At 31.8% G+C, this 17,455-nt stretch overlaps 1 long non-coding RNA gene, 1 other non-coding gene and 1 pseudogene across 2 annotated transcripts; all 3 read right to left on the bottom strand.

Annotated features, from left to right (window-relative positions):
• Positions 1–394: 394 nt before the first annotated feature.
• Trnat-cgu (transfer RNA threonine (anticodon CGU)) lies at positions 395–468 on the bottom strand. Its single transcript has one exon. It is a non-coding gene; the product is annotated as a tRNA-Thr (tRNA).
• A 444-nt stretch (positions 469–912) lies between these two features.
• On the bottom strand, positions 913–17,449 carry LOC134273113 (uncharacterized; annotated as a pseudogene).
• Positions 3,282–8,352, bottom strand: LOC134273114 (uncharacterized). The gene is made up of 3 exons (XR_009993353.1): positions 8,315–8,352; positions 5,543–5,602; positions 3,282–3,993 (listed from the first exon to the last, which is right to left on the bottom strand). It is a non-coding gene; the product is annotated as an uncharacterized LOC134273114 (long non-coding RNA).
• Positions 17,450–17,455: the final 6 nt, after the last annotated feature.

The following is a 17,455-nucleotide window of genomic DNA, read 5'->3' as shown; positions in this document are numbered from 1 at the left end:
AATCTCGAAACTCGAATTTTGAATCTCGAATATCGAATTTTGAATCTCGAATTTCGAATCTCGTATTTGGAAACTCGAATCTCGAATGAGCCTTCTGGGCTTTCGTAAAGATGTCCTAACTTGTTTGGTACATAAATATATACCGTATATAATTTTCCAACCTTAAAATAGAGTGTTGCGTTTCTATTGTCGGTGATTGAAGGGCTTCAAATTTTGACCTTTTCTCGGCGCTCATTGCCATTGAGCAGTGAGGGATCTACAACGTGCCAACACCTGCTGCTGACACGGGACCTCGATTTTTAAGGTCTCATCCGAAGGACCCGCAACTTTCACTTCAAAGTGCCGAGTGCATGGCGAAGGAACAGTTGCTACCTATGTTTTATCGACTTAGGTCAGTCTCGGCCGAGATTCGAACTCAGGACCTCCCGTTCACGAAGCGAGCGCTCTACCGACTGAGCTACCGTGAACGGTCCTATTGACGGTGAGTATATAAGAATGTTTTAGCGCACTTTATGAAATATGCATACATAAAAAATGTGTGATTCACACACAAATACTCACATAAAACTTTAAAATATTCCTCAAAAGAATGACTGTCTTTTAAAGCATTGACGACGGATATTTCCGTTGTTCCTCGATCATGAAAAGGGGCATACGGCGGATGTAAACGATCGGCAGGGAATGTACTTGTACGTTACAATTTCAGAATTCATAAAAACACAAAGAAATATATTTGCAACAAATCGTCTTGGTGCATTCTAAATGTTAATTTCCAGAAAATTAAGTGTTTTGAGAAAAATTAAAACAATCATTTAATAAAAATCATCATATTATTTAAACGTATATGGCTTTCATAATTTCATATTCAAATTAATAAGCCTATCTTCATACATATCTTTTCAAATACTTCAGTTAAAGATTTTAATTCCATAATGACATTTTCTTCAATGTCATTTTAACACATAAGTACAGTGAATATATGTTGCAAGTCTTGGAAACTTTGTAAGTACTTTTTTTCCTTTTAGAATATTGTGTTACTCGTATTAATTAAGTTGAAGAGGTATTTAATGTTTGCTTTAGTTCTTCGGCAGCTTCTTTAATAGACTTGATCTGTTCTGAAAGGCTATCTAAACTCTTTTGGTTTGCAATAATTTTATCCCGGTTTTCAGAGAGTTCCTTGATAGTTTCTTCGATGAATTTTATCCTTCTTTGCAAAAGAACGTCTGTGATCTTTAATATCAATTTATTCAATGCATCACCGTGATTTTCTTCCATTGAGTTGCACATCTTGGATTTAAACAACGATTTACTTTTTTCATATTCTTTATCTATAATTTTCTTTTTCCTAGAATCGCTACGTAAGTAAGCGATGATTGGTGCAACAACTGGTGCTGAAGCAACCGCTATAGCAAACCCAGCAGCCAGCAGAGGAAACCAAATTGGAGCAGTAGCTATTACTCCAGCTACATAAGGAGCAATTGACTCCTCTTTATAAATTTCTTCCTTGTCTGAGCTAATTACAGTAGGAGTCCCCGTCCATTCATTTTCCAGTCTTTCTATTTCGGTAGAAATTTCTTTATAGAAACTCAAAATATCATCTTTAATATTCTTGAATCTTTCAACTACTTCAGGTGATCGCACTTTTTCATCTATATAACGGTCAATTCTATCCCGAACTTCCTCATCAAGGACGTTTGGAACATATGTCACCTCCATAATTGGTAGCCAGTCTTTTGGATTCAGGATTCTTTCTTTTCCGATATCTGATGACATGTATTCAAAACTTGTATTTGCTTTTTGTTCAATAATGTCCTTGATACGCTGACACCAAAAATGGCTTTTCTATAGGTAAATATTAAAAGAATTTTCATTATGCAAAGGAAAAACCTACAAAGCAGAATTTGTTTCAAAAAATATATTTTGCAAGTTCTCTTATATGTCTACTACCGGTAAAACCAGAGGGGATTCTAGGTTTCCTCTGAGCCTGTCCTTCCCTCTGTCCGTTCGTTCCTCTTTCCTTTTGTCTGTTAGTCTGTCCCACCTGGGTTTCCCCACTTCTTTCTATAAACGCTAGGTAAATTTTGGTATGGAAGTTAAAGCTGATATTTAACTCTTTACAACTTACTGAACTGTTATGCAACATACACTTAATGTCCACGTCATAGAAATAGAAATTTACCATTTCCCCGCAAGCACCTTTCAGCGTGGTACACCTTTCTTTAAAGTTTAGCGTAAATAATATTCTGACGTTATATTTTAATACAAAAATAACTTTTCTTATTTTATGAGATTTTTGCAAGTATAAAATAGAAGGAAATTGGCATTAAATTAAAAATTAAACGGACTTTTTAAAGTGCGTGAAAATGCGTGATTGCGGGGAAACGGTATATGCGTGATTTTGCGTTAGAAATAGGAAGTGGTATATGCGTTAAAATGCGTGAATGCGGGGAAGGGGGTTAAGAGATCAAGTTTGCAATTGTTTCCGCTTCATTTATTTTTGATAGAACTATAAATGATCAAAACGATATTATCTCTTTAAGAATTATAGATTTTAAACTTGAAAAGTATAAAACCTAAATTACTTTCGTTTAGCCCGTGTATCAATGCAAAATCAATGTGAAAAAATTATATACTTATATTTATTTTTTAATATTAGAAGAAATGTAATTGGCCCAATGGTTCTTGAAAAAAAGTCGAAAATGTAAAATGTTTACAGACGGACGAACAAACAGACAGATGGATGGACGAAAGAAAAACAATATATCAGAGAAGCTTACTTAAGCCTTCGGCTAAGGATAGCTAAAACGAAATTTTAATTTTTCGATATCATTTTTTAAAGTATTCACTGGATGAAAAATACAGTTTCCGCATGGCTGAAACTCTACTGAAACTCTGCGGAAACTTAAGGTTACTAATAGTTTCTGCAAAGTTTCAGTGCGGAAACTTCAAGTTTCATCAAGTTTCCGCAGTGCGGAAACCAAAGGTGTCCACGAATCCAAATAGTTTCCGCAACTGAAACTTGCTGAAACTTGAGGTATACGCAAGGTTTCAGTATGCGTATACGGTTGAAATACATAATATGGTTTACCAATGGTTTCCGCAATAGAAACTTGCTGAAACTTGAGGTATACGCAAGGTTTCAGTATGTGTATACAGTTGAAATACATATGGTTTACCAATGGTTTCCGCAACAGAAACTTGCTGAAACTTGAGGTATACGCAAGGTTTCAGTATGCGTTTACAATATTGATATACACAGGGTATACTATAGGTTTCCGCAACGGAAACTGTAGTATTGACTACACAATTTTAGCCCTGGTTTTCAACCAAAAGTCATTTTCCCCCTGAATTCTCATATTGGAAAAAACAACAACACACTAACACTACTTATCAAAGAATATTTAATGTTATTATCAACATTTACATACATCGGTTGAACATTTTTCTCTTGCATCATAAACATTTTTACAGCTAAGTCCGAGCCCTCAAGTCACGACAGGAGGACAGAGAAAATGTCTGCATTTAATGATGTCTCATACATCAGAGATATAATCTTGCTAGAGGAACTTAGAACTGCATTACTGCAATCAATCAACTAAACCTGAATTTGGTTTATGCAAGTCTAGTATTATTAAGGAAATGTAAAATTACTTGGTATAATAAATGCACAAGTTCACATTATAAGTAGCCAATAAGCACCAAGGTGGATTCCTTTGTTAAAAATTCAGTTTGTAGTCCATCATCAACCAACAGAAAAGTCCTTGAGTGGTTCTCGTTCTTTGATGACCCACTTACACTTATCATGCTTATGCTAGTGGTGGCTGCATGTTTTCGGAACTGTTCAACACATCGCTGTAGTCTGCATGTATGACCTGTTCCAGTTTCAGTTGACTTCAAAAATATCAATGCTTGAGTATAGAGAGACTTGTTTTCATCATTGGAGAAATCATATCATGTTCAAGTTGGATTGATCTGCTCATCAGTTACTTCAACCTATTGAAAATATATATAAATATAGTTTAACAAAATCCCAATCTAAATAAAACATGTTAGATCCTCTCGCATACTCGCTTCACAACATCTAACAACATCCCATAGAAGGTCACGTCAGATGTCAAATACGGAACAACTCTAGACTTATTCGTTCCAATTTATGAAATACAATAATTTTGCAGTTGACTATTTGATTGGTTAATAGAATTTGACCTCTGACGTGACACTCTACAGGATGTTGTTAGATTTAGGCAGTATCTAACATTTAATATCAATTGGATGGACAAAGTCCCTAATGCTGTTCTAGTACAAGCTTTTGTTTGATTAATTTCACATTTTAAGCATTTTTTTTAATCAGAATGATTTAAAATGAAATTTAAAAATTTATCAAGTGTAAAATATCATTAGTTTATTAAAGATGCCTCTTTTAAACACTTGACTAGGGATAATGAAATAAACAAACTTAATTTATTTTAACATGTTAAATGTACCTGAATATGTATGTATAGATTTGTTCCTGATTTTCAGAATAAATTAAGGAATTTTCTTTCATTCTATTTGTTCATCAAAATATTTTTTTTATTTGAATAACAACTAGAGGCCCATAGACCTAATAGGTATCAAGTAACAACTTTCACTCAATTGAATTTGGTTCGTGTTTTAAACAAAAAGCCATGAAATTCCAAATTTTGAAAGACGCACCATTGTTTATCATAATTTTACACTTAACATGCTTACTCTGGTTACTCAGTAACCAAAGGTGGATCAGAGTAATAAAGATAAAATGCTATTCCATTTTAAAACCACCAGTTGTGTACCCCACCCCACAGGAACCACTAACCCTGGGGCCACACATTTCAAAATTTTCTAAATGTTATCTTAAGTTTTATTTCATCATAAATGGTTGATTAATTCCAAAGAGCTATATGGACCAACCCTAGTACTAAAACCCCTGACCTTGGGGCCATGAATTTCATAATTATGGTAGATGACTCAGTGCTCATTTCAATCATGCCAACAGTTTGACTGCTTGATGTCCAGGAGTAAAAAAGAAGGGGGGGGGGGATCATAAAATTTACAAATTTTGTTCCCCTTCACCCGTAGATGCTTTGTACCAAAATTGGTTGAAATTGGTTGAGCGGTTGCAAGGAAGAAGCTGAAAATGTTCAAATGTCAACACACGACAGACAAAAACAGATAGTAATAGGTCACCTGAGTTTACTAAGGTGACCTAAAAATAGGCCTGCTTATAAATAAATCAGAGAATTTTAGTAGTTAGCTCGCAAAATGAGACTTTCTAAGAAAATGTTAACATCTGTTAATTTGATGGAAATGCCGAACATATAAAGATATTATATAAAGCTTAAAAAGTAGAGGAAAGCAGCTTACACCCCCCCTCCCCCACAACACACACTGACTATGATAAATAGAGAGCTTTAAATTATACAGTGAGATTAAGAAAACAATAGAAAATAAAAACATAAACTTTGTGCTTTAGTCCTTAATTTTCTAAAATAGAGTTACATAAGTTCTTACTACTAAAACATACTTTTTAACAGAAGTATTCTTCATCTTCTCTTAGTTTTCAGATGATTTGTTCCATGGATATCTGAAATTAAAATAGATCCAGTTAGTACAGTACCGTACAGTAATAACTTTTTTGTTTTTAGCATGAGCTCAGAAAAGTCCCAAAAACTACTTGCATGCCCATTTCCTTGCACCTGACATGCAGTGAAAATTCTAATGGACACATGACAAAGAAAAAAAATGATTGGAAATTGTATCATTTTAAAATGGACACAGTCACACTCCACTCTGGTCTAATTCTAGGTGGCAGTCCTATCAGGCTATCACAACCTCAATTTACAAGATTTTGAAAAGCAATTATATCTGAGAGTGAGAAAAATTAAATAAGTTATAATTTTCTATAAAAGCAAGACTACATCTAAATTATGTTTGTTTAAGATATGTAGGCCTTCTCCGATTCAAAATTATAATTCATTTGATAATTAATTTTATTTAATATTCTATTTTACATCAAGGGAAGATCATTTGTATAATAACACAGAACTAGGACTCTTCAGTGGCCATTGTTGAAAACTGATTTAATTAGTGATAGAAATATGGCAAATGGTAAACAGCTATAAACCTTACAGAGAGATTACAAAAATCTTATTTGTGTATCAGTCATTTTATCAAGTCAATAAAATTTAGAAACCTTACAGAGAGATTACAAAAATCTTATTTGTGTATCAGTCATTTTATCAAGTCAATAAAATTTAGAGATCATAAAGTATTATGTCAAATTTTCATAATGGGTCACATTGCCAGTGGTTAGAGCGACACACCTAGAGTTGGGGAGTAAGAGCTGATTCCTACATCAAGGGTCTGAATCCAATGTAGTACATAGAGACTGGTCCCTCGGATGAGACCTGTGTTGGTGACGTGTCCACATTAATAAAAAGTTCTCTAAAGGGTAACGAATAAATACAAGTATATGACTGTATAATGAATCAATACATGTAACTTAAGAAATTGAAAATGGCCAATTGCCCATTTCATCAAGCTCCAGTCTATCATAATACATACTTCAGGTAAATACTGTTCTGTTCATATCAAGAGAATCATTTTTATGGTTGTGATTTCTGATGTATTTAGAAACTGCACCACATTTAATACACAAGGTACAATAAAAACATGGTATTTCTAATGAACAATTACACCATGCACCAGGGCTCGAGCTGTGATTCGCCATTGTCGCCAATTGCGAATTTTTTTTCAAAAGTGGCGAAAAGAAATTCATAAGTGGCGAAAATGATTTTTTTTTATGTACCATGTACAAAATTTGAGTAGTCCTGGTTAGCTCCTTTGTTTATTCAAAGTACACAGATTAGTCCCTGTGTTTATTTAATGCAGCAGAGGTGTGAAAACTGAAACCTACATGTAGGAAATCACGTCTCGCTTGAACGAACACAGCTGACTAGGTAACTGGCCTGGAGCAATAAAGGATTACAAAATTGCTTGAAATAATATAATTTGGATTAAACAAGGGGGTATAAAGTGCTATTAGGATATGAAGTTAGAAAATAAAAGATTTTTTATTTTATCAACAAAATCTGGATCTATGTAGATCGTTTTTTTTTTAAACCGAAAGTAGGGAAACATGACGAAAATTGTAAAGAATGGCTTCAAATGTTACCTAATTAAAATTGAAAAATGTGTACATTTACCATAAACTGACAACGAGTGAAAAAGAACTTGGTTTGGAAACAGAATTAACTTTAATAAGTAAATTACACTGAATTATTTACACTAACATGAGCTTGCATATTAAACCCTGGAGTCTTGTTAAAATAAAGTCAACTTTCAAACCTAATTTTCATTACTTTTTAATTACTTATTTTCAAAATTGTTTACTAATTCAGAAATGATGAAAATTTCCATTTTCAAAAAAATGTCATATTTTTACTAGGTCTTTGCCCCCCCCCCCCCCCCAACAGGCGAAAAAGAAAATAAACAAGAGGACATTTTTTGTCAAGAGTTGACTGATATCAATTCAATATCAAATTTATTGTATAATTCCAACATAAGTTTTTTTTTTATTAAATGGATACTACCATAATTAAAGCTTAAATTTAAAACAATGTTGGTGTCAGATAAACATAATTAAAAAAAAGGACTAACATAAAGTGCATTGCATTGTCGAGAAATCAGATGTAAGTATGCCTTTCCTTTTGTCGCGAAAAGTGGCGAAAAATATTTTCGGTCCAGTGGGAGCCCTGCCATGCACACTACCGGTAAATCAAGTTTTAGGTTGCTAAAATAGTGTTAATTGTTTCATATAGATCAAAACATGCACATGTGTCAGCATGATGTTTATGTATCTTTGTGTATAACTATTTTGTTCACGTACGATAATGTTTCAAACTCATTATGTATGGTATGAAACTTAATAAAATACTTCAACTTGAATAATGTCAGGCATTCTGAAAATTATCAAGTCACTTTCATATCACAAAATCTGCAAGTTCTCAGGAATTTTACTTTCATGACTATACAACATGTACAAATTGGCATTTCACAGTGATACAATACTACACAATGGCATTCTCCCAACATGATGCCCTCTAACATGTCTAATATTTACGATTATAGACTGCATGTATGTTAAAAATATATTCAACCCCTTCCTCGGCTGTGCAGCACAGTCTTCCATCAATAATAAAAACAATTCAGCAAAAAATAAATGTAGGGTTCAAGAAACTACTCCTGCGAATAACAATGAACACATCCAGCAGTTATAATGAACAACAAACCTCACCTTTTCTGAAAGAACATAAGCGTGGGGGCAAATCTTTCTCCGAAAAAAGTAAACACCGGATACAAGTTCATAACGATATTATCCTCTAAAACCAACCTACATTTAAAATTCCGGAATACTACAACACGTATTTTTTTTTAACATTATCGGGACGATGCAGAAAAACACATTCTAATAATCACACGAAAACATGCAAGATAAATACAATCTGAATGGTACAAAATGCATGCGGCCGTTTTAACAGCAATTAATTATACGTATTACAACCTAAGCTGAGAATGATTTACAAGGCGCTTTTTCAAAAAAATAATAACTGTACAATGGTCGATTTGAATTTTTGGAACGCGCCGTTTTGACCCAACTTTATTCTTACGATTGCAGACGATAAAAACAAAAATAAAGGTGCTCTGAACTGTAAGAAATAACTACCTGTATCTAATCTGTCGTTTGAGGTGCCTTTCTTCTGTGTAGAGTCAAAAGACCTTCTCATCTCTGTTGTTTTTCTTGAGCAAGTTCTTGGTGTTTTCTTCGCCATTTTCTCCCTCTTTCTTCTACTAAAAATCTAACCAATGAGAGAGAAGCATTCTATCTCGATACGCCACCTAGTGATTGAATGTCAGTCTCTACGGAAAATTCCCCTTAGTTTTTGCATTTCTCTTTTGGCAATATTTTTTTTTACGTTTTATATTGCAGACGTCCTTGCATTTATGACAACTGAATGAACATGTCAGTTTTAAATGCTTAGAAAATAAAATTGAACCGTATTTTAAGTCCCTTATTATCATGGTTATCATGATTATGGTAATTGTTGAAACGGACTGTCCAGATTTTTACAAATAGATTGAAAATCATATATACATGTACTTAGATTATTGTGTAAAAAAAAGTTTACAAGTCAACAAAGTTATGCTGATGGCATATTATCGACATACAAGAGCGATTTACCCCCCCCCCCTTTCTAGTAAGCGATACGAATTAGCTGGTTAAAACTTTATAACAAGTCTGCAAATTTATGTTTATATGTTTTTTTAAATCTTAATCTACGGGATACATTTTTATTTGTGTCCTAAAATAGAATAGATAAATTAACAAAGTGCATGTAAGTTTAAAATCATTGTTATACAGTGAATTATATAATGATTAATTTTGACCTTCGTAACTTAAATAAAACGAAGAAAAAAATTACAAACTATATTAGAATGTGTTGTATAAGTCTCTGTCTCTGTCTCTCTCTGGTATTGCTTTTTATACCTTTGCGAAACTCAAAAGCAAAATTGGAGTTATTAGAATTATTAACCAATTGTTAAAAATTTCCATCTCAGAAAATATTTACATGTACAATTTTAAAATAGTAAATACCGCTACTTCTGAGCATTAGACGATGAACAAAAAATTATTGGTTATTACTCAATACAGAAGATACGGAAACTCTTAATTTTGCGGACAAATTTATAAATGATATCATGTAATAGTGGTCATAGTCCTTTACATATATCATGTATATTGTTGTTTACCAAATGTATTTATCTTTTTTTTTTTATCTTTTCCTTATTATTGTAATAACCTCACACTTTTTTGTTTTGGACTCTAAATTAGAAACAAAACGTTGTTTTATTGTGTACTTAGAAATAACCTAGAGAGAAAAGTTATGAAATAAAATTCATGGACTTAAGTTTGTTTTCATTAGGTTGCGTGTCATCGATCTCTAAATATTTTCAATATTTGAAGTTAATACAATGGTGGCAAACAATGAATACCATTAATTGTCGTTTTTTTGTGATTGCCAATTTCTTTGTGGAGAAATTGTAAAATAATATTGAAATTTTCTAAATAGTCTATTGAACTAGCAAATATTCTCCTTACCTGTAGATTAGTTCTATTATTTATTAGATTGATCTATAGATAAATATCTGAGAGGTTTTTTTTTTTTTTCTTTTAATCACCAACACATAATAAACTTAATAGCTTATATGAAACATTTTATATAAAATATTTTATAAAACAATCTTATTTGTTTGATTTATATATATAGTGTGTGTGTTTTATATATATAGTGTGTGTGGGATTTTTTTTTTCAATTTTAAAAATTTGAATGTTCAGACACATTGGGGTCATTACTAGTGACTATACTGTGTATATCATGTACTGCATGTATATATTACGCCTGGTCACAGCCCATTGTTCCTCTAAGGTAGAAAAACCTCTCAATCCACATAGAATATACAAAAAATACACCAACACGGTAGCAGGTGTCTTCGCGACACGTGTCTCCCCACCTGTGGCACGTGAGGACAGGTGCCCGCGAGTGGGGTTCAAAGAAAAGGATTGAAAATTTGATCAACTTACATACTACTTTTATTTAAAAAAAGTGTTTTCTAAATCACAAATTTAGCACATTATACATCTCAATACGAATATAATTGAACATATTACTAAAAAGTATATGTACCGCGTTTTCAGTAATGTTGCATTAATTAACATCACGAAAGCAAGATATTTGAAAAAAAAAAAATAAATAAAAAAGCCTACACATAATTTGCAATCTAATTAAAATAGCCTTCGCTCCCAGGGTATTGTTTCAAAAAATAGACTTTTTACATTAATAAGTCTTCCTGGTGCAATAAGCATTTGGGTAACAACACTGCCTAGTTAAACTACTTTAAAGGTAGTGATTGTATGGACAGTGATTAGTAATCACTCTGTATCTAGCTAAGCCTAAGATAGTGAAAAGTGGGGTAGTGGTCAGATACTTAAATACCTAGTGAAAGTTACTTATGAATGCTTAGATTTACTAATGTTATCTAGTCTTTCCCAGTAAAACTACTTTTAAGGTAGTGATTGTATGGACAGTAAATTTACTAGTCTTCCCAGTGAATTTCACTAATTATTTTTTTTCAAAATGAGACGATTTAATTTTAATTAGATTGACATAATATGCTGCAGATCTTAAGAACCATGGCATCAAATGTTCAGGACATGTTTTCTTGCAATATTTACCCGCGGCTTTCGAATAAGATTAACGCCTGTTAAACGAATAAAATGTATTCATGAGAACGGAGATAAAAATACATATATGTACGAGATATTAAATCAATGTATTAAATTATAAAAACAACTACAATGTAGTAATATAACTATTGCACTATATTTCTATGTTGAACACTGAATAGTAAAAAGGCTTCCTAGTCAGTATGTGTTGTTAACAAATTGAATTATTGAAATGATAATTTTCCATTCAGGAATATAGATACATGTAAAAGGAATATAAATGCAAAACTTGCTATCTCAGATAATGTAAACGTTCGCTCTCGTAATTATCTGTATTTCATGCACCATGAAGACACACTAATTTTCTTTTTTAAACAAATTAACATTAAATGTAATTGTAGACAGAGGAACCTCCATATATAACCCTTGATTTGTTCTCATACGGAAGTAATATTTTGTGAAAATAATGTATGTTATGAAAAGAATTAATTCCCGAGGGGGAGTCTCGAGTTGGGTAATGTAGAAAATCCTGGTGAGAGGAATCGATTTTGTTTAGAAATGATATTTTTTTAATTCCAGCACAATATGAAATAAATTAATATGAAGCAAGGATCTTGTATAAAGTGCTTATCATTGATATCAATATCGGTATGTGTCAGTTTACACAGAGCACATCTCAAAATCTGAATATGAACTAGTAGATATATTTAAAAATAAAACCATTTTTTAAAATGTATAAGTAAATAAAAATATGATATGGGTTGATTTTTCTACTCTTTTAAAAAAAATATAATAAAAAACAGTTTCAGTTCGGTTTCAGCATGCGAAAACCATACAGAATCAAAATCAATAGTAAAGATAATATGAGTTTGATTTTTCAACCCTTTCGAAAAAAAAATAATAGAAAAAAATTCAGTTCGGTTTCAGCATGCGGAAACCATATGGAATCGAAATCAATAGTAAAAAAATCATTTGAATTGATTTTTTTACCCATTTGAAAAAAAAAAGAAAAGAAAAAGTTTCAGTTCGGTTTCAGCATGCGGAAACCATATGGAATCGAAATCAATAGTTTCCGGAAACTGAAACCTACTGAAACTAAAAAGTATCGTTAAATTGACATTTCATTAAATTTTACATTGGTTTCCGTTTTGCGGAAACTATTTGGAAACAAACCTAATGGTTTCAGCATACGGAAACCCTACAAACTTGCTGAAACTATTATATAGTTTCCGCATTGCGGAAACCATACAGGAAACTACAACGCCAAGTTTCAGCAAGGTTTCCATATAGTTTCAGTTTTGCGGAAACTGGACTTTTCACCCAGTGTATTGTAATAGAAACATCTCATATGGACATTATTTAGAATTTACAAATGTTGGTTTTCTGATGAAATTAAAACGTATTCAGTGTCACGGTAGGTGAAAGGAGATTGGTTTCAAGAATTTGATTTTGAGAGACATTGTCTTCCTTATAATAAAGGTTTTTCCTTTATTCATTTTTTGCATGTTTTTTAACGTCCATACGAGAATTTTTCACTGATATGGACATGCCACAACTTGTACGTGGAGAGGAAATTGTTAACCTATCCTCGACAATCAGAGCTATTGAGCAATGAGTTATATTTTTGTGCCAGCACCTACTATAACACGGGATGTTATGTGGTCTCATCGAAAGGACTGTTCTCCACGTCAAACAGTAAGTTTCGAACCCGGGACGTTAAAGATCAATGTCTTACTTCGAGTCTAACGCTCTTACCACTTTGATTAGGTTTTATATGAAATAATTAAAATCAATACATTTACCGCTGTGCATTTGTTCTTTAGCATATCAATTTTCGTTTGATGCTCTTTAGTTTTCTTTTCTTGTTCCTCTCTTGATCTGTTTGTCAGTTCTTGTCTCGTGCGAACTCCTGTGTACACATCTTCCAACAGTGTACAAAGGTATCTGAAAATATAGCACGAAACATATGAAAAATATTACTGAATCCTTACATGTTAAAACCTCTACTGAAATAAATCCTACTAGTTAAATATTTATTACAATAGTGACTAAGTCTATATTTTAAAACAAAACCAGCTTACAACCAACAAATTGAAAAAGCATAATTAGGTCTCTTTTTTATCATGAGAAAAGTAGAACTTGAGCTTGAGCATTTGCAATATATTTAATTTGCTTTTCTATGTTTAGTCTCTTTACATTTCGTCTATTGCAATCAGACTAAAAGTAATGGGTGACGAGCTGTTAAGTTTTTAAAGAATTCATTACCAAGTGAGAAAACATTCAACCAAAGTGAAAAAAAATACAATTATTTTTCAGCACTGTCATCTACCAGAATTCCAATTTACAACCAGGCAGATTGTAAAATTAATGCTTATAACTCTATCAAAATTGTAAAATGATTTAAAAGGAATTAAATTAATAAGCGTATATATACTGATATATTTACTTTGTTTGACTCTAATAAAAAGCATTATAAAATAACAAGTTATAATATACACAACACACAAGACCTATTAACCAAAGTCTGTCTGGCGTATGAATACAAGGACTACGCCATTACTGTTTAATCGAAACAATTATATCTGTTATACGATTTATTTGTATTTTCTTGTTGCAAAAATAAAGTTTATCATTTTAAATTGAATAAATAAATAAAACTTTGATCATTGTTATCTGTGTTATCATTGTGCACTATTTTCGTTTTCGGAATAAGCTGTTTTATCAATGGTAACTTACATGAAGGATAAGGTGGAATTTATATTCTTAAAAAGAAAAATCACAATTGCGGAAAATACAGGAGATAAAAATGTTAATATAAGCATTAAATAATCATTTTTTGAAAGATGCTGTCTCGTAACTATAATGGTGTGTGCAAACATTTTTTTATAACGCTATTACGCGCATTAATCAATTTGTTTGCACACATCATTGCAGTTATGAGATTGCATCTTTTAAACATTTACATTGATAAATCACCAAACATGATGGGGCTGATTCATACTTCGTTCTTATCTTATATGAAAATATCAGTAATATTTCAATTAGCATGCTACAGAAACATCTCAGTAACAAATCGCTATACCCTATGCCTTATGCAATCTTTGAAAATATGATATACTTGTACAATGGTTGCAAGAAAAAATGTTATGGTAAATTACCTGAAGTGTTCCTTGATCCTAATGTTTTTATTTTCCTTAACCACTTTCTCTAAAGCTTCTCGAAATTTACGAAACTCTGCAGTGATATCACTTTAATATAATGTTTGAATTACATGTAAGCTTTTCATTATTTATAAACCATATCTTTTGATTCTGCAATAAAATAACAGAACGCCTTAATTTTTTTTCAAAGGATAATGAGAAATAACGCTTTAAATTGTGTTTCATTTATTTTTTAATCTGATATACAGGATGTCCCACAATATATGATACCATTTACAGTTATTGTCAGAAATACATTTCTTTACCATTTTTGTTAATATTTGTCTGATCTAATATTTGACTAAATTTTAGTAACAAAATATTAAAAAAAAAAAAAACAATTCTCAGAGCTGAAATAAAGTAGCCAAAAATTATCCCCAAAATCGTTACGAATTACATTTCTAGCAAAATTGATTTATCAGACAAACTAGGTACACCGATTTGAAAAATATAAAGTCCAGCCTTCGTTGCTAAACCTAAATCTTAAACTTATCTGAAAAGGTATATTTTCAATTGAAATTCAGACTATAGCTAAAAAGAAGTGCATTGCCGTCTTAAATAATGAAATTTTTCAATGTCTAAACAGGACCATCTCCCGTATTAGACGTCATTTAGAGGACATTATTTTCTTTTTAAAAGCCATAGCATTTTTAGAGATAATTCTCATATCATGTAATTATAAATAGTTCCTAACAAATTACAGTTTTAACTTCAGCTTGAAAATTTATAAAAACAACATGAGAAAAATCGATAAGATATATCTTACATCTGTCAGATTCATTTTGAAAATATTCTCTTCCCTGATTGATGGCCAGTTTCTATAAATGCTGCCTGTTACTTTCTTCCAAGTTTTTTCTTCCTCATCTTCATCACTGCTGTCATCCGGGTCTCTCTTGATTGAATCCCATTTGTTTGTTATAAAAATGACACTACGGGGATCAAAACAAGGCATTTCATCCTCCATTTGTAAGTTGATAATAGATTTTAGTATTTCCGGAAGCTATGATTTATTAAAAAAAGAAATAAATGACTACATTGTATATGGTTTGTTACTTTATTCGGTTTAAACACACAAGTACATTTGAATTTCTCCACTGTAGACTTTATGTTGGGTCAAATTAATTAAGTAAGGTATAAAGCTGAACATATTTCAGGTATTTTCATTTTAAACCAACTATTACTTTTTCAAACAGAACCAATCAATTAAGGTTTCCTTAGTTTTGCAAATTTGCAAATAAAATATACACGTGTACCAGGTTTTTTATTTCTACTGATATATTCTTCCATGATATATACAGCATCTATTTAGCTCAGATTTAAACAAAATAACACAATTACAGTTTTGTCGTCTTTTTTTCTCTCCCTAATGCATTCAAATATCTCATAAACAGTAATATGATTTATTACCCTGTCTCTTTGCATTCCGCCTGCACTTGCCACATTGATCACGAAGATAAAAGATACTGCATTTGACAAATATTTCATCACTTTCTGACTGACCTTTCCAGAACCACCAATGCCTGGTGTATCAACTATTATTGTATTACCCTGAAAGATGGACAATGTCGCTTTATGTAGGCTACTGATTTTTCATGTGAAGATGGATTATAAATTTGATTGTTGCATCGAATATTGATATATTTAACAATAAGACTAATGATACAGAATAGCACAATTAGTTAACAAAATATTTAACATCATCGTCCTGTAAACATAGATACATACTGCAAACTCATGGGAGGATTAATAAAAACCGTGAAGCAAAGAAGTTGTAAAGAGAATGCAGAATAAATCTCTGCATATATATTTTAAGAAATAGCAACTTAATTTGATATATGAGATGAAATGTTACATGCATTGTAGTCAGTTTAAAGACTGAAAAAAGTTTTTTTTAGATATGCTAATTTGAAATCTTGTTAGTATGTGTAGCATGGGTTTAAATTTAAATTCTGGAAATTCATTCCATATCTGAGAGATGTTTTATAATATACAATGCATTGATTCGGAATGTACGGGGTAATAAGCTGGTTATTTAAAAAAATCCTTTTTCCTCGTTTAATATACATTGTAATTTTATTGTGTCATATCATCGAAAAATAAAAGAATAGATTCAATTAAAAAAAAATACCTTCAAAAAGTGAACTGGCAAACCAATATCAACACTTTCATACTTCCTACTGCCTTTCTCAATGGTCATATCAGTAAGAGTCTTCAAAGTAGTCGAAGAGTTTTCTCCCCTTGTTTTGTTTCTACATCAAGGTCACCCATATCTTCTATCTCGATCTCACCATTGTCTGTCTCAATTTTTATTACCACCTTTTCAGAATTTCGTATTTTGCAAACAGTTAATGTTGACTCCAAGTTTCTACCCTTGAAAATACGCATTCCTAATATTTTATTGATAAGAGTTGATTTTCCGGCACTTGTCTCTCCTGAAAATAAAGTTAAATAATAGAAATTATATGTTATATGTAAATGTATTATAAACTTCCAAGACATTTCTCTCATGTAATAAATATTCATATATTTGAGGAAATCCATTTGAACACGTGACGCATATGGAAATAACGAACAAAGTTCAAGATCAGAAGTCCATAAAAGGAAACAATCAGAGCAAACACGGAGCTTGAAAAAATCAGAAGTGGGATCATGTGCCATGAAGGAGTGAGCATCCTCTTCTGATTGGTCTTACCCGCCGTGTGCTCCATATCATAATTGGGAAGTAACGGGAAAATCCGTCGTAAATTCAGTTTAACACAAAGTTAAAGCAGTCCATTAGATTGAATGATAAATCGATTTTGATTTTGCTGACAAGATCATTGCATCAACCATAGAACTTACGAAATGATGACTTTAAACGAGACAAGCAAATGAAATAAGTAACATTTAAAAGAATGATTCTACCTGCAACAACAATTCCATGATCTTCTTTAAGAATATCCTTCTTTCGCTT

The sequence above is a fragment of the Saccostrea cucullata genome, unplaced genomic scaffold (genome assembly GCF_032062105.1).
Source record: "Saccostrea cucullata isolate Sc308-1 unplaced genomic scaffold, CSIRO_AGI_Scuc_v1 ctg9969, whole genome shotgun sequence".
Taxonomy (NCBI): Eukaryota; Metazoa; Mollusca; class Bivalvia; order Ostreida; family Ostreidae; genus Saccostrea; species Saccostrea cuccullata.
This window is presented reverse-complemented; position numbering and strand designations above follow the sequence as displayed.